The sequence below is a fragment of the Dendropsophus ebraccatus genome, chromosome 12, assembly GCF_027789765.1.
Source record: "Dendropsophus ebraccatus isolate aDenEbr1 chromosome 12, aDenEbr1.pat, whole genome shotgun sequence".
In the NCBI taxonomy this organism is placed as follows: Eukaryota; Metazoa; Chordata; class Amphibia; order Anura; family Hylidae; genus Dendropsophus; species Dendropsophus ebraccatus.
Window position 1 is genome coordinate 78,003,743 of NC_091465.1, and position 22,123 is coordinate 78,025,865.

The following is a 22,123-nucleotide window of genomic DNA, read 5'->3' on the forward strand; positions in this document are numbered from 1 at the left end:
AAAGTGGGAGCTGATGAGATTGTTTTTAACCCTGTACATGTAATAGAGTACAGAAGGACTGTAGAGGGTGAGGGGAAGGGGTCGGCGAGGGGCGCTGTCCGCCCCAGATTATCAGTAGGGTGCGTCTCCGGCACTCGAATCTTACGGCTTCCTGCATTCACTCTGGGATTTACAGGGGGGGAAAAAGCTGCATTATTATGAAAATTATCTATGAAAAGTAGTCAGACAGTTCCTGTTACTGGAAATCTAGAGAAATACAAAAACGTTCCCATAATGTGTGGTGTTAAAGGGGTTGTCCGAAATTAGCAAATATTTCCTATATAGCTGTGGTCATATAGAAAATAATAAACATCCTATACTTACCTGTCCGCGCTCCCCAGGTCCTCCACTGACTGCAGACACTTCACTTCTAAGACAGAATGGTCTCTGGGGTGACCAGAGCCAATCACAGGCCGCAGTTCTGTCCCATTTCAGTCAGTGATTGGCTGAGCATGCTGTTACCCCTGCTGTTTGTTTCGGAAGTGAAGAGTCTGCAGTCAGCGCGGGATTAGGGGAGCGTGGACAGGTAAGTATAGGATGTTTATTATTTTCTATATGACCACAACTATATAGGAAATATTTGCTAACCCGGGCATTCACCAGTCTGGCCCATACTGGATGGTTCTGGGGCAAAAAGCACTGCAGGATTTTTGCTTTATATTTTCTGTTGTGAAATAGCAGTAGAGGCTCTTATGTATGCCTACATTCGTTGATGTGGCATGCATAGGTTGTCTGCAATATTGATTCCTAGCCCCCCCCCCTATTAATATTGTTTTTTTAATGCTGCCCACTTTTCCCATGAGGCACTTGAGTTTTAGCCAAGTGCATAAAGTGATAGATCAGTGACACAGGACTCCTGTCCCTGTTACTGTAGCTTTTACACACAGGAAGGCAGTGCCAGGCTCCACCACACTGGACACACTAGAGAAGCTACTAAAAGCACATAGCAAAGGCGGGCACTGTGATCAGGGGAGTGTTATAACTCTGCAGTAATCAGTATATATTATACATACTCCACCTACTAATGAATGCCCATGCTTTTCTGGTCCCACACAAATGGCATCAGAATTCTGTTAAAGGAGACATACAGGCAGAGCTAGGAAGCATAGGGAGGGATCTGATATGTGATGATGTAACCCTGTAGTTCACAGGAAGTCAGCTGACACAGGACAGATGGACATCCTGTCTACACATTGGAGTATGTAATTTATTAGCTTAACTTGATGTAGTAATGAAATATATGGAGCTGAGCTGGGATGAAACAAATGACACTGTAGGAATAATGGTTGTGAGAGTGTGTTGCATGGGTAAAACAATTGCGCTTTTTTTTCTCATTTTTTTATTGTTACTTCTTGGAAAAGTTTAATCTAACATTTCAGGATTTTTAATAGCATTTTAACCACATTGAGTTTAAAGAGGTTTTACCACCTTACGTTGACGGTGGGTGGGGGATCTGACCACTGGGACCTCCTGCAACCTTGAGAATGGAACTAAAAGTATTTAGCTGCTCATCTTTTAAATAGATTTGGTTCTAATCAATGGTATTTATCAAATTTCACAACTTCTTTTGACACTGAGCGATTTTTGGGCAAAAACTTGCAATAACAACCAAAACCTATGGATTATCTGCCTGTGTAAATACAGCTGCCCGTCAAACGACGAGCAATACATCATTAATTGTTATCATTCAACAAAAATTAGCGTCAGTAATTCGTTGATCTGTTGCAGATCTGTTCGTCTAAACAGTTGTTCAAAGTAAAAAAGATCAGGCTAATGATCTCCCAGTGAGTTTTTTACACAATTTATCCCTTCGTGTAAACGTCCATCGCTTAAAAGACTAAATTGTTGCCTCACGATCTGTAAACAATCGCTCGAGCAATTTATCTGTACCGTTATAGCCACTATTGAATCCTACATGGTCTAAAAACCTGAACATCCTTTTTGATTTGTTGGTTCAAACATTTTGGTTAGCTCCTAGCTAGAAGTACATTGAGCAAACCAGGTAACCATCATGTACTCCCTACAGAGGAACATGTCCATGATGAAGAGCTAAATGGCTTTCAAAGAGACACTGATATAAGAGTCTTGCCTTGATGGAGCTGTATTGGTCACCAGTAAACAATCTTACTTAGAAATGGAGGCATCTAGGAGCAGAAAAAGTTCATGTGTGAAACAATGGTCATGAAATACAACCACCAATGATCCTCTGGAAGAACAAGAGTTAGAGGGCATTCACACCCTCTGCAATCTATCTGTAGTACGGAGGTGTCCTGCAAAATGGACCTTGGAGCTCCCGATCCATAGTAACATTGTTAATAACATAGTTAATAAGGTTGAAAGAAGACAAGAGTCCATCAGGTTCAACCTAGAGAAACCCTACTGTGCTGATCTAGGGAAAGGCAAAAACCCTTACGAGGTAGGTGACAGTTCCCCCATCACTGGGAGAAAATTCCTTCCCGATTCCAATGGCGATCAGAATAATCCCTGGATCAACGTATCACCAGAAATCTAATGCCCATGATTAATTATGAAGACGGGAGCTCCGATACTGTTTAAATAGTATCGGAGCTCCTTCCATCATAATTAATCATGATGCGGGGAGCTCCGAAGTCCACTCTGCAGGACACCATCCGTGCTACAGATTGCGGAGATCGCGTGAATGCCCCCTAACTCTTGTGCTTGAGACCAAGGACTGGTTGGGTTTCCATGGCCAAGCAGCCACTTAGAGGGTGTTATCCCAACATTACAAGTTACCGCCTATCAACAGGACAGGGGGTAACTAGTTGACCAGTGAGGTCCAACCACCGGTACCCCCAATGTGAATGGAGTGCTAGCACGTATGCTTGCTGATCAGTTAGATATCAGCAATCCTATAAATACTGCGATAACCCCTTTTAATAGACAATGTCAAGCTAGAATGGAATAAATCAGTCACTACTGGATTAATGGAAACACTGTTAATGATAATTCATATGTGGGAGCCTGGTGGATGACTTGGGGTTTGATGAGTACCAGGAGAACTGTTTCCGCCTAAGGTCTGGTCAACAGGGAATGGCGGTCTTCACTGAAAAGAAACCATAATTCTTCAACAATTCTGGAGAAGTGTGAGCTTCTAATTTAGAAGTAACCATTCACCCCCTACAAAAATTGTGTGCTGGATGCTTGACACAAACCTGACCTTAAACATCTTCTGGGATGAAATGGAATGGAGGTTTGGGATTTCCACATTGTTGCCCAACCTCAGTGATGGTCTTGTAGCTAAATAGGCATAAACTCAAAACTTTTATAGCTGCAAAGATGGGGCAAACATCATACCCATGGCAGCCCAATATGGTTGGATTTGTGGTTTGGTGAACACTAGAACTGGTCCTGCCTAAAGTCTAATGGACAGGGAATGATTTCTTTAAGAAAAACCTTAATGCTCCAACAACTCTAGAGACCTGTGAACGTCTATTTTAGTAGTTTCCAAAGAGCATTCACCCCCTGCAAACAATGGTTGGCTGAGGGCTTGACTTCCTAGAACCCTGACCTCAACTCCTTGACTGCAAACATCTTTTGGGATAAACTAAAATTTAGATCTTATATCTCAACATTGTGGCCCAACTTCAAAGATGGTCCTGTAGCTGAATGGAGATGAACTCTAGAACAGGGGAGACTGTTATAGTAGAAAAGTGGGACAAACACCACACTCATGGTAGCTTGATATACATAGGGCGCGTTGGGGACTTTTATCATTCCAAAGGGTTCTCAGAAACTATGCAATGTAAATATATCATATTTGATGATTAGAGTCGGATAGTGAAACAAGTTCCATATGTTTATATCATCTATTTTCTGATTGTCATGATTTTTATTAAATTTTTGTTGTATATTATTAAACAGGCATCCATCTTGTCCAAGCTGTTTTAACAGCATTTACGGATATGCTTTACAGCGAACCCCATGGACATAAGCCACAATGGATAGAAGTTGTCCCATTGACGTGAAAGGGCTCCATGATCTTTATAGAGGTTATTCCCCAGGGAGGGGGAGGCTGAGCTGTGAGCTTCATCTACTGAAATCTATATCTACTGGTATCACTTTTCACTGTGATTCTGTACAGATCTCTTTCTCCCACATCCTCCTCCTTATCATCACAGACAGAACAGGGAGCTTAGCTTTAAGCTTAGTGGCTAGATAGAAAACTGCAAGCTTTCAGGACATAAAAGTGGAGAGAAACCCCCCCCACAAACCTTTAAAAAAAATTTTACTATAAAAACTTGATTTATACAATAGGTTTATATTCTCGGATGACACATTCCCTAAAATTATGATAAATTTAGTCTGTACCCCATCCCAGATGAGAATTCGAAGTATTATGGCCAAGTCCATGTCTAGTATTAGTGATATATTATACAACTATAGCTGTGGTCCCTGTTCATATTAACTGTTACTTCCCATTGCTTACATGGCACCAGCATATTCCACAGCGCTGTACAGACTGTAACCTTGGATGTCTTCTCCCGATCTGTGTTCATAATATATTCTCATGGACTCCTTTTTTTTTGGGGGGGGGGGGGGGGTCGAAAGTTTTTCGAGTGAGGGAGAAAAGCAGAGAAAACCCATAAAAAGAACAAGCGGACGTTCCCCTAGGTTAGATCCCAATCCTGGGCCCTGATCTGATGATCAATATGTATGGGAATGTTCACTCAATCTCTGTATGTGGCCATGAAGAAGAGAAGGACTTCTATGTGGGATGTAGATGAGCAGACAGATGCCTTACTGCAAAGCCAGGAGAAGCTGAGGCTGGGGCCCCTGGGGGACAGCAGGGACGAGGTGACACCAGTACACAGAGGTGCAGAGGGAGGGCTACAGGAAGGAAGATGGAGGAAAAGAGAGACAGAAAGAGGGAGGAAAAGGGAGGGGAATACTGGGAGGGACATGGGAGGAGAGGAAAGACAAGGCAGACAGGGGGAAAGAGAGAAAAAGACATGGAGAAGGTGGGAGAAGGAGCAGGGCAGGAGGGAGGACGCAGGGTGGGAGAGCGCAGGGAAGGGAACTGCTGGGACAGGGGAACCGAGGAAGAATGAAGAGACGCCAGGACAGACACAGGGCACATAGTCCTAGAGAGAGGAAGAGACGCCTGAGGAGGAATAGACAGCAGCATCTTATTACACAGGAGTCGGCATCCCAAGCGGGGAGGTAAGAATGACATTCCTTGTCTATATCATCCAGGAGAGGCCTGCCCAGGGGGGCGCACAGGAGCTACAATGGGGGTGCCGCTTCCTGCCAGAGGGGCCAGAGACAGGAGCCTTAACCCCTGCCCTGCTGCAGGGGCCCACACTGACAGAAACCAGGGTTGTGCAGCTTTAACCCCTTCCCTTCTGGAGAGGCCACATACAGCCTTATACAGGCCCGGCAGCATTAACCCCTGCTCACAGGGTAATTCATATGACCGTGCATCTTTAACCCCTTCCCTGCTGCAGAGGTCCTACAGAGCACTATACATAGTCCTTTAACTCCTTCCCTGCTGCAGAGGTCCTATACAGCAATATATGTAGTCTCTTAGCTTTAACCCCTTCTCTCCTGCAGAGGTCCTACACAGCACTATACATAGTTCCATTAGCTTTAACCCCTTCTCTGCTGCAGAGGTCCTATACAGCAATATATGTAGTCTCTTAGCTTTAACCCCTTCCCTGCTGCAGAGGTCCTATACAGCACTATACATAGTTCCATTAGCTTTAACACCTTCTCTGCTGCAGAGGTCCTATACAGCAATATACATAGTGTCTTAGCTTTAACCCCTTCTCTGCTGCAGAAATCCCATACAGTAATATACATAGTCTCTTAGCTTTAACCCCTACCCTGCTGCAGGGGTCCTAGGTCCTACAGAGCACTATATATAGTCACTTTAACCCCTTCCCCGGTGTGGAGATCATACACAGCATTATATATGGTCCTATAGATTTAACAATATATAACCATATCTATGCTAAAGGCAGACTGTCCATCACTGCAGAGGCATGGCTAGTTAACCCCTTGTTTTTTCACCATGACCATCAGAATAACCTCGGTCTTAAAGTATTAACCTTATCTCTGCTGGAGAGAGACTAAGTCACCCATCACCCATCACCTTTCTATTGTAATATATAGTCTGAACGGCTGGATTAACCCTGTACTTACTGAGGTCACACAAAGCAGCCAATGTAACACCCTCCATGTCCCAGAGAGCGATCACGGCCCCATCCCTTGTAGCACATTGCATGGCCCTACTGATTTAACCTCTTCAGGAGCAATGCCTAGTCTTGCAGAATTAACTCAGTCTCTGCTGGAATCCTATCCTTTTGGCCTGAAAACAAATCCTGCAAATTAACCCCCATCCTTAAAGGGTCACGCAAGTGTAATGAATAGTCTTGCAAAATTAACTCTATCTGTTCTGGGGATAAACTGTAGATTTTCATGGGAAAGAAGCTGTAGAGTTTCTATATTAACTCCTTCCTCTTCAGTATCCAATTCTGCAGCATTAACCCCTTCCCTGCCTCCTATTCTCTGCACCAGGAACTCATTCCTCACTGTACCTCCAGAATTAACCCCTTTAAGGCTCCGGTTATTTCCTGCATGGTCATCCATTAAAGGTGGTATGGCGGCAGATAGTCTACTGTTCCTCTTCTGGGGTTAGTCTCTCCAAAATTACATATCACAACATTACGTGCAAGTTTAACCCCTTCCCTATGGCCTCAGCCCCAAACTCCATGCAAAATCAGCCTCTTCTTTATATAAGGGGTCTATAGTAATGTGGGAACCTCATAGTCATAGTTCACTGCTTCACCGCTATCCGTCCCCTTTCCCTGCTGCAAAGCTACAGAACATTAACCCTTATAGGTGGGAACCACTGCACAATGCTCTATGGGATCAATCTGTACCATTAAAGGCCTTGAAATAAATATTACACACCTGCAGCTTTAAGACCCCCCCCATCCCCAAAGCACAGAACCCTGCATAACCCATCACCCCTACGCTGCATAGAGATGCATCATTAACTCCTTCCCTGCCTGCATGTCTCCGGTCCCGGCCGGAGAGATTACACAGACTGTCACATGATCTTGGTGCATTCTGGTATTCGGTGCCAGGGAAGTCATGCAGTGCTTTTCCCCCGGCGTTTATAAGGATAGCCTGTGATTGAGCTCCTAGTCAAACACCTGCAGGGATCGCCCGGCACAGGCAACATGACTCATAGTGCGGCACAATGTGATTTCCAAAGAGTCTGAAAGTCTAAAAATAGTCCCATGCGGATGCAGCAGAGCTGAGTTTGTTTTTTGCCACTGCTTGCTGTGAACCTCCAGCAATATCAGAATGCGGCCTCATCAAGTTAAATCAAATACTGGGCTCTGCTACATCTGTATATCACATATTTATATCTATTCCAGAACCTGGATCTTGTGCTATCTGCATCATTAAAAGCCGCCATATTGTCTTTCCCTAGTTGCTCCTTTCTCCCATACTGGTCCATTCCAGGCCCTGAATCTCCCGGCTGTCTTCTGCTATTCCCTTGCAGGCCCCCAAATACTCCTCCCTCTTTACTATTCTCTTCTAGGCCCCCAAATCCGCCTCCTCCTCCTCCTATGCTATACCCTTATAGGCCCCCAAACACCTCTCCACCCACTGAGAGTCCCCCCCAATCTCTCCCCACTCCCTGCTGACAGCATCCAGAAATCAGGTGCTGAACATGCCTTTCATTCCTATAAGCTGGGAGGCAACTCCCTTAAAAGACGGCCACACTTTGCGTTAAGAATCCCTCATCTACCTACGGTACATGGCGGGACACAAAGAGTATCCGAGACCCATATGTCTGCAAGACACTTCTATCCTATCCACAGGGAAGACGCAAATACAACAACTCCCAATATACTCTACCAGACAGGGGTTATAATATCTGGATGGCTCGATCGCTACAAGAATTAGAGTATTGATGTGTTCTGAATTGTGGCCCATGATAACCTATATATATATATGTATATATATGTTTAAAAATTATTCAATTTTCCGTTGATTATTCATATTTTCATACTTTAATTGGCAGATTTTACTATCAATTATGCACGATTGCCGCAGCCAAATGGGCATCATAATTCTGTGGTGGTGGGAGATGGGTGGCTGCCAGGCACCTCCGCCGCCGTGATCAGGAGACAATAGGATCGGGCAGGGAAAACCAATCCATTGAGATTTTAAGGGGATCCCAACAAAATTATAGCAAATAGGAAATTATAAATATAGATTTGTTTTTTTACCTTAAAATCTGAAATAGAATACAAAAGAAGCAGAAAAATGAGTCAAAAATGAGTCAAAAATACATTTCTAAAGATAGATATATGGGGAAAAAATAGCAAACTGATTAAATAAAAATAAATAAATATGAAACTAAAATAAAGAAAATAAAAAATAGTAAATGACAAAATCTAAACATAAAATGAATAAATAAAAAATAAACAGAAAAGGAATAAAAGAAAATAAAAATAAGTAAAAAAGAAAAAATGCAAATAGAGGGAAAAAAAAGACAGAAAATCTAAAAGAAAATGAATGAAAAGAAATAAAAACTGTTACAAATAAACAGAAAATGAATAATAAATAAAAATAAGTATGAATTTTAATTACATCGAATGAATAACGTATTTAAAATAAGTACAAGAAGGGAAAGCACAAAGAATAATTCAGCTTGGTGCTGGTCATAGAGATTCATACAGTGTTGGGGCTGAGATTTGTCACATTAGCCCCCATCTCTGTCCATTAGGTGACCCCAGACCCACATTACTCCTTGTCTACATAATAAGGGCCATAAATTAATCGACTACAATTGGTTCATTTGTCGGGGGAATTGTGGGATTGATGCGGCCCTCCTACGTTTTTGTGTTCTCAACGACCTTATAAAAATGTCTTCATCTGGTCCGAAAGAGCGTTTTTTTTCCGTTTTTTTTTTTTTTTTTTAAATCCAGGGCCGATTCTCGGGGTAATAAGAGCGGCTGTAATGGATTCTTCTTCTTTTGCCCATTTGGTCTTTTTACTTCTTTTTACGTATAGACCAAATATGTATCTGACTGGTGTGTATGTGTCCCTGTCGGACCCTCGGTTCATTTTTAGTTGTTAAAGGGGCATGTACTGCAAAATATCTCATCTGCAAGACTAATCGATAATCTGGATCACGAAAAGTTTTGCAACTCCCGTTAATTCTTCGGGATCTCCCTTTGCCGACAGGGAATAAAGAAAAGTTGAAAACCTCTGAAGGTTTGTTACAATTGCATCCAGCCTAAAAAATGCTCTGTGATCTAAACAGCCTGGACTGAGCAGATCTGTATGGCTGGTGTGTTCAGTTCACATAGCATTACCTAGACCGGATACAACGGCAACAAACCCTCTGAAGTGAAAAGTATTGGAGCTATACTGTTTTTACGCTTCTATGCTGACAGCAAGCAGAGATCTCGTAAATTGTTATGAATTATAATGTGGAAGAAAGTTGCAGAATTTTACTTAAAGTATGGGGCTATACTGTCTGGCTGTACTGGTCAGACCATGAAAGGACGTTCTTCATAGGTTCTATTTTTGTGAATTTTTGGATATCCGCAAAGGACAGATTCAAGATGGATGTTCTTCATCAGTTCAACGATTTATCACGGCACCGCCCAAGGGGGTATACCCTAAGCCGACAGCTCCTATAACTGGCCATAGTGGCCCGCAGCTCAATCCTTGTCCAAATAGGCAATGTAAACCAGTACATAGAATAGGGTTATGCCCCTTTTTCCCATTACAGATGTGACAAACCATTCGGACTGGCGGAGTCAGCACAATTCCTCACCAAGGAGGGGGTCCCTTTCCAATACGTTAGGGAGCTCCCCAACTTATACCTACAGTCTATTAGTACTGCAATAAGCCTGGAGGCGTTAAACTCACATTGAATACGATTAACCGTTAATCGTCGCAATGCCGGATTCGCTCCTCGAGCCTCGGCTTAGTTGCATCTGGATCTCTTCGGACGCATTTCGCTCTTCCATTGAAGCTTAGGGTTTTTTGTTTTTTTCTTACTAATTTTTGGCGCACATTGTTTTCTACGGACACACCCAAAAAAAAAAAAAAGAAGAAAAAATGCTGGTCGTGCATGGGCGCCATATTCAGTCCTGTGCCTGGCAGCTTAACAGCCCTGTTCCTTTTTAACCACAAAAAGCCGGCGTAGATAATATAACACTATTGAAATCTGCCGGGCTGGTTAAAAAATAGCTTTTAAGACACCTCTAAAGCTCTGCGGTTGTGGGATTTGGGGTTACAAGGAGCGGCGGGAATAGCTGAGGAAAAGCTGCAGGGAACATAGGAACACTGCTGTAACGTGTTAGGGATGAATTTTATATCCTGCTCCAGACCCGGTTAACCCGCTCACTGCCCCACCGCCTGCCTGTGACTAAACAATGGGGCCGCCTGAATGTGGCTCCAGCTGTGGATGGGATGTACACGGGGAATGGACTGGAGGGGGGACTGCAGGTAGACAAAGAGAATGCAAAATGAGTTTTTATGATACATCGGGCGATTGCCCGGGGGGGAGGGGGTGCACAACCCTAAAATCTGCAAATTGGGGCAAGATGGGGCAGGCGAGACTGAGGCACAATGCCTGGAGATGGTTCCAGAGTGTGAACCCGCCGCTGTGAGAAGAAATGAGCAGCTGCAGAAAGACATCTAAAAATACCGGATTACACAAAGTGCCAGAGAGCTGCAGATCCTATCCCCCTCCCTCCATGTCCTGAAATACTCTGTGCTGCTCAGGATACTCCTCCTCTGCAGTCTCCCTGTTGCCTCCATTTCCCACCTAACATCATGACACTGCCCCAGGCTCATACAACCCAGTTCATTAAATGTAATCTACTCCATATAGCATAGGGGTGCGTTCACACCTACAGGATCCGCAGCAGATCCACAGCAGATTTGATGGTGCAGATTTGATGCTGTGTTCAGTTATTTAAATGAAATCTGCTGCGGATCCGCAGCAGAAAATCAGCTGCGGATCCGGTAAGTGTGAACATACCCTAAAAATGGTTGTCTCCTGAAATACTCTGTGCTGCTAAGGGGTGTCATTTCCCATTTGCCCCCATTTCCTCCTTACATAAAGCCCTGATCACCACCCTCACAGGGACATCAGACTCCTCTCCTGCAATACACCTGTCTCTTCACATAATGACATCATCAACACACACTTCCTGAAATACTCTGTGCTTCCCAGTACCTGAGGTCACAGTCACGTTAATGTATCTTGCATCCATGAGTTCTGTAATATGGAGCTAATGCTGATCTATAGGGCCACTTATTCAGGTACATCACCTACGTGTATATTTTCAAAGCATCTGCGAATGGAAAATGTTCATTGAAATCAATGGAGAGAGGGTAAAATACATGTGTGAAAGTATATGGTATATATGTATATATAAATACACACACATAGGGTATGGGTATATATATATATATATATATATATATATATATATATATACACAGGATAGCTTAAAATAAGGCATCCCACTGAAAGTAAAGCGCCCCCCGAACGTAGGAACCCCACCGCCACCCTCCAGCACCAGGGTTATGTCTGGTTAGGCTGGTTTGTGATGACAACTACTGTACAGTATATATTAAGTGTTTAATTGTTTTGTTCATTTTTTTTTGTTGTTCATTTTTCATGGAAAACTAAGACATCCCCTGAAAATAAGACATAGTGCATCTTTGGGAGCAAAAATTTATATGAGGCGCTGTCTTATTTTCGGGGAAACACGGTATGATTTTCGGTGTGGGTCCTATTTTCAGAGTAACACAGTGAGCCCCTATACTGTAGCCCTCCTGTATATGGTTGTATACTGTATGTCTCACTGTTGTTAGGCTCTTATACTGTAAGTTCCCCTGTAGTTTGGCCTCAATACTGTATACATCCCCTCTCTGCAGTAAGCCCCCCCCATACTGTATACCTCCCTCCCAGTCTGTAGTTGTCCCCCCCATACTGTATACCTCCCTCCTCCCCTGTAGTTGCCCCCCCCCATACTGTATACCTCCCTCCCAGTCTGTAGTTGTTCCCCCATACTGTATACCTCCCTCCTCCCCTGTAGTTGTCCCCCCCCATACTGAATACCTCCCTCCCAGTCTGTAGTTGTTCCCCCATACTGTATACCTCCCTCCTCCCCTGTAGTTGTCCCCCCCCATACTGTATACCTCCCTCCTCCCCTGTAGTTGTCCCCCCCATACTGTATACCTCCCTCCTCCCCTGTAGTTGTTCCCCCATACTGTATACCTCCCTCCTCCCCTGTAGTTGTCCCCCCCATACTGTATACCTCCCTCCCACTCTGTAGTTGTTCCCCCATACTGTATACCTCCCTCCTCCCCTGTAGTTGTCCCCCCCATACTGTATACCTCCCTCCTCCCAGTCTGTAGTTGTCCCCCCCATACTGTATACCTCCCTCCTCCCCTGTAGTTGTCCCCCCCATACTGTATACCTCCCTCCCACTCTGTAGTTGTTCCCCCATACTGTATACCTCCCTCCTTCCCTGTAGTTGTTCCCCCATACTGTATACCTCCCTCCTCCTCTGTAGTTGTTACTCTATACTGTAAACATCCCCCCTCTGCAGTAAAGCCTCCATACTGTATACCTAACCCCCCCCCCCTCTGTAGCTCTTTCCCCATACTGTATACATCCCCCCTCTGCAGTAAGCCCCCCCATACTGTATATATCCCTCCTCCCCTGTAGTTGTTCCCCTCCATACTGTATACCTACCCCCCCTGTAGTTCTTCCCCCATACTGTATACATCCCCCTCTGCAGTAAGGCCCCCTCATACTGTATACCTGCCTCCTCCCCTGAAGTTGTTCCCCCATACTGTATACCTCTCTGTAGTTGTTCCCCCCCATACTGTATACCTACCTCCTCCCCTGTAGTTGTTCCCCAATACTGTATACCTCTCTGTAGTTGTTCCCCCATACTGTATACATCCCTCTCTGCAGTAAGGCCCCCTCATACTGTATACCTCCCTCCTCCCCTGTAGTTGTTCCCCAATACTGTATACCTCTCTGTAGTTGTTCCCCCCCATACTGTATACCTACCTCCTCCCCTGTAGTTGTTCCCCAATACTGTATACCTCTCTGTAGTTGTTCCCCCATACTGTATACATCCCCCCTCTGCAGTAAGCCCCCCCCCCATACTGTATATATCCCTCCTCCCCTGTAGTTGTTCCCCTCCATACTGTATACCTACCCCCCTATAGTTCTTCCCCCATACTGTATACATCCCCCTCTGCAGTAAGGTCCCCTCATACTGTATACCTCCCTCCTCCCCTGTAGTTGTCCCCCATACTGTATATCTGCCTCCTCCCCTGAAGTTGTTCCCCCATACTGTATACCTCTCTCTGTAGTTGTTCCCCCCCATACTGTATACCTGCCTCCTCCCCTGAAGTTGTTCCCCCATACTGTATACCTCTCTCTGTAGTTTTTTCCCTTCCATACTGTATACCTACCTACTCCCCTGTAGTTGTTCCCCCATACTGTATACCTCTCTGTAGTTGTTCCCCCCATACTGTATACCTCCCTCCTCCCCTGTAGTTGTTTCCCCAAACTGTATAGCTTCCCCCTCTGTAGTTGTTCCCCCCATACTGTATACCTTCCTCCTCCCTCTGTAGTTGTCCCCTCATGCTGTATACCTCCCTCCTCCCCTGTAGTTGTTCCTTCATACTGTATTCCACCCTCAACACCTGTGCAAGTGTTTCCTCATTGTATATACATTTCCCCTGCGAAGTAACGCCCCCTATACTTTATATCCCCCCCCCTGCCCAGAGTTTTTCCCCCCATACTATATACCTCCCTCCCCTCTCTGTAGCTGTTCCGCTATATTGTATCCATCCCCCTCTGCAGGTAGTCTCCATAATTTATACCCCCTCTGTAATTGCCCCATGAACCCTGCATCCCCCCATAATCATGACCACCCCTCCCCACTGTGCATCTTCTTACCCCTCCTCCCTCCCCTGCAGCTTGTATTCAGAAGGTGGGGGAGGAGCATAATAAGCCTGGCCATGATATATGTGTATATAATTTCTATCTATATATCTATCATACATCTCTCTCTCATATATGAGAACTCTTGACTCTGACTACGCAATGTTTGTTTGTAGTCTGTAACCATGGAGATGCACAGGAGTGCATAATAAAATGGTGGATTTCCAATGTAGATACATTGAAGAAATAAGGTGAAGTATTCTAAGGACCATTTTATATGGCAGCACTGCAAACCTGTACCAATGAGCAAGATCGGCGCTTGTTTGCAGGACCTTTATAGGGGTCAGTCATGTGGTTGGGTCACTTGTGCTGCCTATTAACTCAATCATAGTTGGCCACACATTTCCGTCTACTTGGGAAGAAGTGCAGCTGCCTAGAGAGGATATAAATGTCTCACAAAAGATGTGATCAGTCAATGATTTCTCTTTTACATGGACCATTGGCATTGTGTGTCGGCCAATAATCGTCCCGTGTAATAGGGCCCTAACTGTGGAGATGCTCTGACCTTGTAGTCTAGATCTAGACAACACAAATTGACCTTTGTCATGGTGACTCAGGTCCTTTCTTACAATTTTAAGAACTGACTGCTCACTTGCAGCCTAACGTATCCTACCCCTGACAGGCGCCATTGTAAAATAATATGAATGCCTACCAATTGTGATACTTATCATAGTATTGCTACAATCCTGGTTAAGAAGGCTTTCTAGCTATTCATAGTATTGCATGTAAAATTTGATTGCCTTAGCACATAGTGATTCCACTAGCAGAATAGTGAGTGCAGCTCTGGAGTATAATACAGGATGTAACTCAGGATCAGTATAGGATAAGTAATGTAATGTATGTACACAGTGACCCCACTAGCAGAATAGTGAGTGCAGCTCTGGAGTATAATACAGGATATAGCTCAGGATCAGTACAGGATATGTGAAGTACTTACAAAATGACTCAATTATTTATGTACATTACTTATATATGTAAGCTGTGTTTAATGGAGAGCATACCTTTAAAGGGGCTTTGTCACAATAAATATGTATAACCTAAGCACAATATACTGTGGCTGATGAAAGTCTGGTAGCTGGTGGGTCCACATCGATAAAATGGAAAGAGGATTTTAAATAGAGCAATAGCCAAGCATGAACGTGGCCGCTCCATTCAGTGCCTATGGGGCGACACAAAGAGCTGAGCATGTGATCTGTTTGGGTCATCGGAATGACAATATCAGGAAGTGGCGCTCTTTACCTAGGAGCCATGCGGTAGTCAGACAGTCACCAGTTGGCCTCCTCATAGTCACAGCTTCTGACCTCTTCACTGCTCAACACCATGATGCACTTTGTGGTTACAAATAAGACGCTTGCAAAACATTGGGGAAGTGGTGATAATATGATGTGTGTAGTAAGGACACGAAAGTGTGAATGACCATCTGACTCGACTGAAGGAAATGGTATAAATAGAAGCTCTATACATGGTACATCCCACGAGAGGAGGCTTTTAAAGGGAAACACATTTCAACAACCCCCGGCCCAGAGCACATAAGATATAGGGGGAGTCTTTTGGCCCTATTCCACGGAATGATTATCATCCGTATTCGGCCGATATCGGCCGCTACGGACGACAATCGTCCCGTGGAATAGAGTGCAACGATCTGCCGACATCGTTCATGTCGGCTGATCGTTGCAGTCGCTTGTTTTTCAAAAACAAGCGACTGATACAGCAACGATCTGCTGACGTCGCTCCGTTGAATAGGAGCATCGGCAGCAGACGCTGCTGTATCCTATGGGCTGCCCGGACGATCAGCAATCACCCGGGCAGCCCCCCCCCCACGCAGCTCCCCGCTGCCCCTCCCGCACTCACCCGCTCGCTGCAGCCGTGTTAAATAGCGGCGGCAGCGAGCGGGGAACGACCCGTGAAACGACCCGTGAAATAGGGGCTTTACTGGTGGGCAACCCTCACCTAAATCAGCCACAACATCATGCTAATTCCTATCATCTCTTCATGGCAAATACCCGTAGGGCTGCTATAGAATCGGTAGCCCCTTTTTTTTGTTCTGCATGTACTTCCCAAACTTTAGGTTGTCACAAAAGGCAATATAGGCAATAAAGGCAGAGTATACTGAGGGATCTTGGGTGTATATCATAGTTGTCAACTCTTGAAAAGTAGAGTTCTCCCACTTGCCTAGAAGAGCTACAATAGTACAACACATACTCACCTCTCCCTGTTTCCATGCTTTCCTTCAGTCTTGGCCATCACCAGTGGCGTAGCTATCATAGAGGCAGGATAGGCAGCTGCTATGGGGCCCCCTGGGGGAGGGGGGCCCGGGGATTCACAGAGAAGATAAGAGTCTCCTGTGTCCTTCTGCGTAACCCCTAATGTACTGCTGTGTGTAAGGGTACTATTACACGGAACGATAATCGGCCGAATCGGCCATATCCGGCCGATTATCGTTCCGTGTAATAAACACAACGATAAGCCGATGATCGTTGTCATAGGCTGATCGTTGATATAGGTGCAGACCTATAATTAGCTGCCACAGACCGCGCACCGCTACGCGTAATAGCAATGCATGGCCGGCGGGTAATGATTTGCAAAAGAATACATTACCTATCCATGGCTCAGGGCTCCTCCTGCTCCTCTTCTCCCTGGGTCCCGCACTCTGTAGCTTCACAGCGGCCTGTCTCAGCTGACGGCCGCTCAGCCAATCACAGGCCAGGACCGCCGCGGTCAGTGATTGCCTGAGTGGCCTGTCAGCTAAGACAGACCGCTCTGAAGCTGCAGCGCGCAGGACCCGCGGAGAAGAGGCATAGGTAATGTATACCAGGTTAGCAAGGGCTGCAAGGACATCGGTAAAACGATTATCGGGCCGTGTAATAGGCCCTGTAAACGAGCGCCGATCTAGCCGACCAGCCCCTATCGGCCCGTCTAATAGTACCCTAAGTGACCCAGTGTTTTATGTTTTCATTTTTTACTCCTTGTGCTTAAAAGGTCATAGCACTTGCATTTTTCATCTAGAAACCCACATGAGCCCTAATTTTTTGCGCCACTAATTGTACTTTGCAATGACAGGCTGAATTTTTTCATAAAGTACACTGCGAAACCAGAAAAAAATTAAATGTGTTGTGAAATTGAAAAAAAAAACATTTAATTAATTTGAAGGGTTTTTGTTTTTATGCTGTTCACCCTGGGGTAAAACTGACATGTTATATATGTTCCTCAAGTCGTTACAATTACAACGATATGTAACATGTATAACTTTTATATTATCTGATGGCTTTCAAAAAATTCAAACCATTGTTAACAAATATATGTTCCTTAAAATCGCTCCATTCCCAGGCTTATAGCGCTTTTATCCTTTCTCCTTTATCCTTTCTATCGGTACTTTGATTGCGCATATGCAACGTTTTGATTGCTTTTTATTAAAATTTTTCTGGATTTGATGCGACCAAAAATGCGCAATTTTCCACTTTGGGATTTTTTTACACTTGCGCTGTTTACCGTGCGAGATCAGAAATGTGAAAATCAGGAAAATTTTCTTTTTTACACTTATACTAGAAGCCCCCTGGGGTTAGGGTTATTCCCCCAGGGGTTGGGGTTATTCCCCCTGGGGTTAGGGGTATTCCCCCTGGGGGACTTCTAGTATATGCACACTGATCTCTCATTGAGATCTATGCAGTATAGTTATACTGCATAGGTTGATGAGATCGTCACTCGATTGCTTTCGGCTGCTGCAGCCGAAAACAACCAAGTGCTGCGCTGGGATCAGCGCAATTACGGCGCAGACCCCGGCCGGTTAAGGACACGGGGATTGCCCCCTCCGCGATCGCGTCACGGGACACCAGGGATAAGGCTGCAAGTGGTAATCAGATGCAGCTGTCAACTTTGACAGCTACATCTGATTACTGAATTAGAGGGCACGTCGATCGGACCGTACCCGCTAATAGCCGCGGTCCCGGGCTACATGCGGCACCTGGGACCGCCCAGGGTCGTCTAGGGGTTAATATGCAAAGGACAAAGAGATTTCTGCTTCCCTGCTCTGATAACCCCTGACCTCTGTTCTGGCTGCATGAGCAGTGCATGAGCAGTGAAGCAGAGATCTTTGTCTTCCTTTAAACTTTTTCTTGGTATGTAAGAGAACATTGGGCTCCTTCAAGAGAACAGTCAGCTCCTTTATCTATGTATTTAACCCTAAGGGCTCCTAATGGGCCCTTATAGTTAAATACAGTAGACTGACAGAGCAAGCAGCCGTTGGTTCTCTGCTCTGCCAGTCACTTTTGTAGCTGTAGGCACAAGAGATTTTAGTTTTTGTCCAAATTATATATACTTTGTGTTGTGCGTAGGGGAGGGGAGCCCCGTACAGTTTTTTGCTATGGGGCCCCATGAATTCTATCTACGCCCTTGGCCACCACCATAGACAGCATTCTGTAAGGAACAGGGAAGGCCGAGTATCTGAAAGTCTGAGGTCAGATGTGTGTAGTTTGGGTCTGGGGTCTTTAAACAGGAGGGGTCTGATTTGGGGTCTGTAAATAGATCGAATCTGTCTGGGGTCAGTAAACCGGATGTCTTTTTAGTTCACAAGATTTTGGTACTTATTTTTTAATCTGTAATAGGGATGGTCCGAACCTGCCAAGGTTCGTGTTCGTATGAACCCAAATGCTCGGCAGCAGATTCCCGCTGTCTGCCCGCTCCGTGGAGCGGGGGGATACAGCGGGAGGAACACCTGGAAAACTGGGATACAGCCTGTGGCTATGGCTGTATCCCAGTTTTCCAGGCGGTCCTCCCGCTGGATCCACCCGCTCCACGGAGCGGGCAGACAGCGGGGACCATTACCGAGGGTTCGGGTTCGTACGAACCTGAACCGAACTCGGTTCAGACCATCCCTAATCTGTAATTGTTAAATGGGTCCATATGTGTTTGAGGAGTCTAACCCGGTGCCTCTATTTTGAAGGGATCTGTCATAGGGTCCATATCTATTTAGGTGGTCCTTTCTTATGGGATGCCAGAGAATCTGTATACTTTTACGTACCTGTATGTGCTCGGAGAATCTCGTCTGTATTTATTTTGGGGTATACTAAAGGGTTTTGTGATAATGCAGTATGTTGGGGGCTTGTACTATATAAGTGAGTGGTACATGTCCAAAATTCTTGCTTGGCGTTCTGCGTACACAAATTCCTAATTCTACCTTTGGAATCTCTCTTATGTTCTATGTAAAATGTTGTCAGGAACATTACCTGATATCTACCATCAGCTCTTTGTTCTCCATGGTCAATACTAATTGTGGAGCACATAGGATAAAACATAGGAGACCTCCCTTTGGATCATGATCGGTGCCTAATCCTTATATGGGCACAAGTCAGGGTCCACGGAAGGACCCCGGGGTTGTCTAACCATGCCTGCGTATTTAGTGATACAAAGGATAATAAATGTATACCATTAGAATAAAAAATGATGATCCTTAATAAAGAAAATTCAACGTGATTACAAAAAAAAAACGCAGAAATTTTATAAAATAATTTAAGTTGAATAAAATTTGTTAAAAGACATATACGTATGTTCGTGACCATACCAACCTATAGAATTAAGAATGCATCCAAATGTTTGTTAGAATCGGTAAACGGCATGAAAATATATAAAATAGTTTTCAATAGTTTTAAAGGAGGATACATCTACAAAAAAGACACAAATAAAAAGCAGTTATCAGCGTCAAGGCAAAATTCTGTGCAATTTAAGTGTCTGGGCCTTCGAGGGGTTAAAGCGGAGCTTGCTTTTAAGCAGTTTAACACGGCGGAATGTTTTTGTTTTATAAGGGATTTATTTAAACTTGCACGTGTTTTGTATCCGATGCTTTCCGAACAGACTGACAGCCGGTAACCATCATTCTCCTTGGCGGTCACCTCTTTCAGCGAATAGCTCTGCCTGGTACGGGCAGCCAAGGAGTTAAATGCAATGCTCTTGAGGTTGAACAGAAATCAGCAAGTGACAGAGTGCTGTGTGACAGAGTTATACAAGGACAGACAGTGGGGGCCCCCTCCCTCCTCACTGCAGGTCTCCTTCCTCCTCCTCCTCCCGTCTCCTCTTCTCTCTCAGCTTTGTTCCTGGTCTTTTTTTCTTCTTGTTCTTTACCTGCTCCCTTCTGGCTCAGTGACACCCCCCACCTTCATTAGTAGCCCCATAGTAGCCGCCTTCCTAGCCCCGCACTCCTTTTCTATAGTGCCGCACTCTCTCACCCCCTCCCTCTCCTGCTATATTTAGCCACACTCTGTCCTAGAAAGATCCTGTCTGGCTATTCCCAGCTGGGCCCAGCATCTTCTCCAGCTTTGTTCTGGTCGCCCATCCTGGGAATTCCACTTGCAAAATCTCTTACTTGCAACAGAGCAATTGTGTCTTGGATCCGTAGACTGCAGAGCATCGTGCTGCAGAGCACTGCACCTTTAATTCTACTTCTGCGCCGCAAACCGCCCAACGTTTCCTGCAAAGTTGCCTGTCGTGAACCCTCCCTGCTGTATATTATTCTAGCTAATAGGCAATACTTTCTCTCTGCAGTCTACTGCTTCCATGATCCGAGCCATGCTGGAGCAGCGACCTCCCACCGATAACCGCCATCAGACCTTCCTACCATCCTGCTTTTTCTCCTGCAGATACTGACGGATAATGTTGCTCTACAGATTATCGCACTCATAGTCTCTAAAGCATTCTGCAGAGCCTTCTGCCTGGTTCGGCTGTTAGGGAAGTTCACTTACTGATGCGGAGGTTGTGCCTGCCTTTGTTTTTGGCATATTTTTTTAGTACTTTTTGTAGTTTCAAATTTTTTTTAATTAAAAGAGATTTAAATGAATACAACAAAAACAGCGATTTAAGTCGATGTAAATTCGTATTATTTATATGATGTATGGGGGGGGAGGGATTTATCAATGGTTTTGGTGTAGAATTGTCACCAATTTTTCAATGATCGCAAAATTTGCAACTTTTTTGCACAAAAATCAGAGTACTGTGCAAAAATTGACTTTTTTACACCAGTTTTTTTGGCGAAAGGATTTAAAAAATCCCCCTCTATATTACTTTTATTTATCTTCCACATGTCGAACATAGATTTTCTAGGTATGTAGTCTATTTGCCAAGTATCCCGGGGGCATCGAAAAATGTGCCAGCCAAGACTGGTATTAAACTGCCAGGTTGGATACTGTACAGATAAGCGGACCAACCTGTGTTATGTCCTTCTTAAAGCAAAGGGTTCACCTTCATTCAGGGAAGTTTGATAGGTAGTTGTCTAATATATGGCCGCCCTATGACAACCCCTCAATATATTTAATGCCTGGCTGTTGTCCTATAACTCCAGTAATAGTAGAATATAGAATTTTTGTATGTCCAATTTTTTAATACCTAATACAAGGTTTGGCAGGTTTGAAATTATTTTGCCGAACGGCTATTACTAAAAGGAAATAAATTGTGGATGTTTTTTGTAACTGTAGATGCAGATATCATCATGGTGATTGGTCTATTTTCAGGTGTAGAAATGGGATCAGTAGTATACGGCTACGATACTATTTTGCGAAACGATCGAAGTGATGAAGTTTTACCCATTTGTGCAAATGTCTACCGTTCAAGACTACAAATCATTGCTTGTCGTTCGCTAAACGATTGCTTTGGTGATTTATCCGTGCGTGTAAAAGAACCCTTAGACTTAATCTGGACATACAATAAAGTCATCTAAATTTGCCAATTTTCATAAAAGAATAAATTAAAAAATAGCCAATTTTTGCAGGGTTGGACAACTATCTAATGTGTATGAGACCTCCCGACTCCCTGTCCACTTCAGATGTATGAAATCTAAGGGCACTATTAGACAAAGCGATTTTTTACGATAAACAATTATAGATAAACGATCACAAACAAGTGCTACCTGTAATCGATCACATTAGACAGAACGATTGTCTTCGTTGCGATCGTTTACTCCATCTGATCCCAGCGAAAGAGCGAACAATGTGAAATTACACTGAACGATTAGCAAATGAATGTGGAATTACAGCAAACAATTAACAACGATTTTAGCTTCAG

General features: G+C 44.4%; 1 long non-coding RNA gene across 1 annotated transcript in view; it reads left to right on the top strand.

Moving 5' to 3' along the window:
• The first annotated feature begins 5,143 nt into the window (after positions 1–5,143).
• Positions 5,144–22,123, top strand: part of LOC138769392 (uncharacterized) — a 95,606-nt gene continuing 78,626 nt past the window's right edge. Inside the window, exon 1 of the long non-coding RNA XR_011359248.1 lies at positions 5,144–5,220. This is a non-coding gene — a long non-coding RNA (uncharacterized lncRNA). The remainder of the gene's footprint in view (positions 5,221–22,123) is intronic.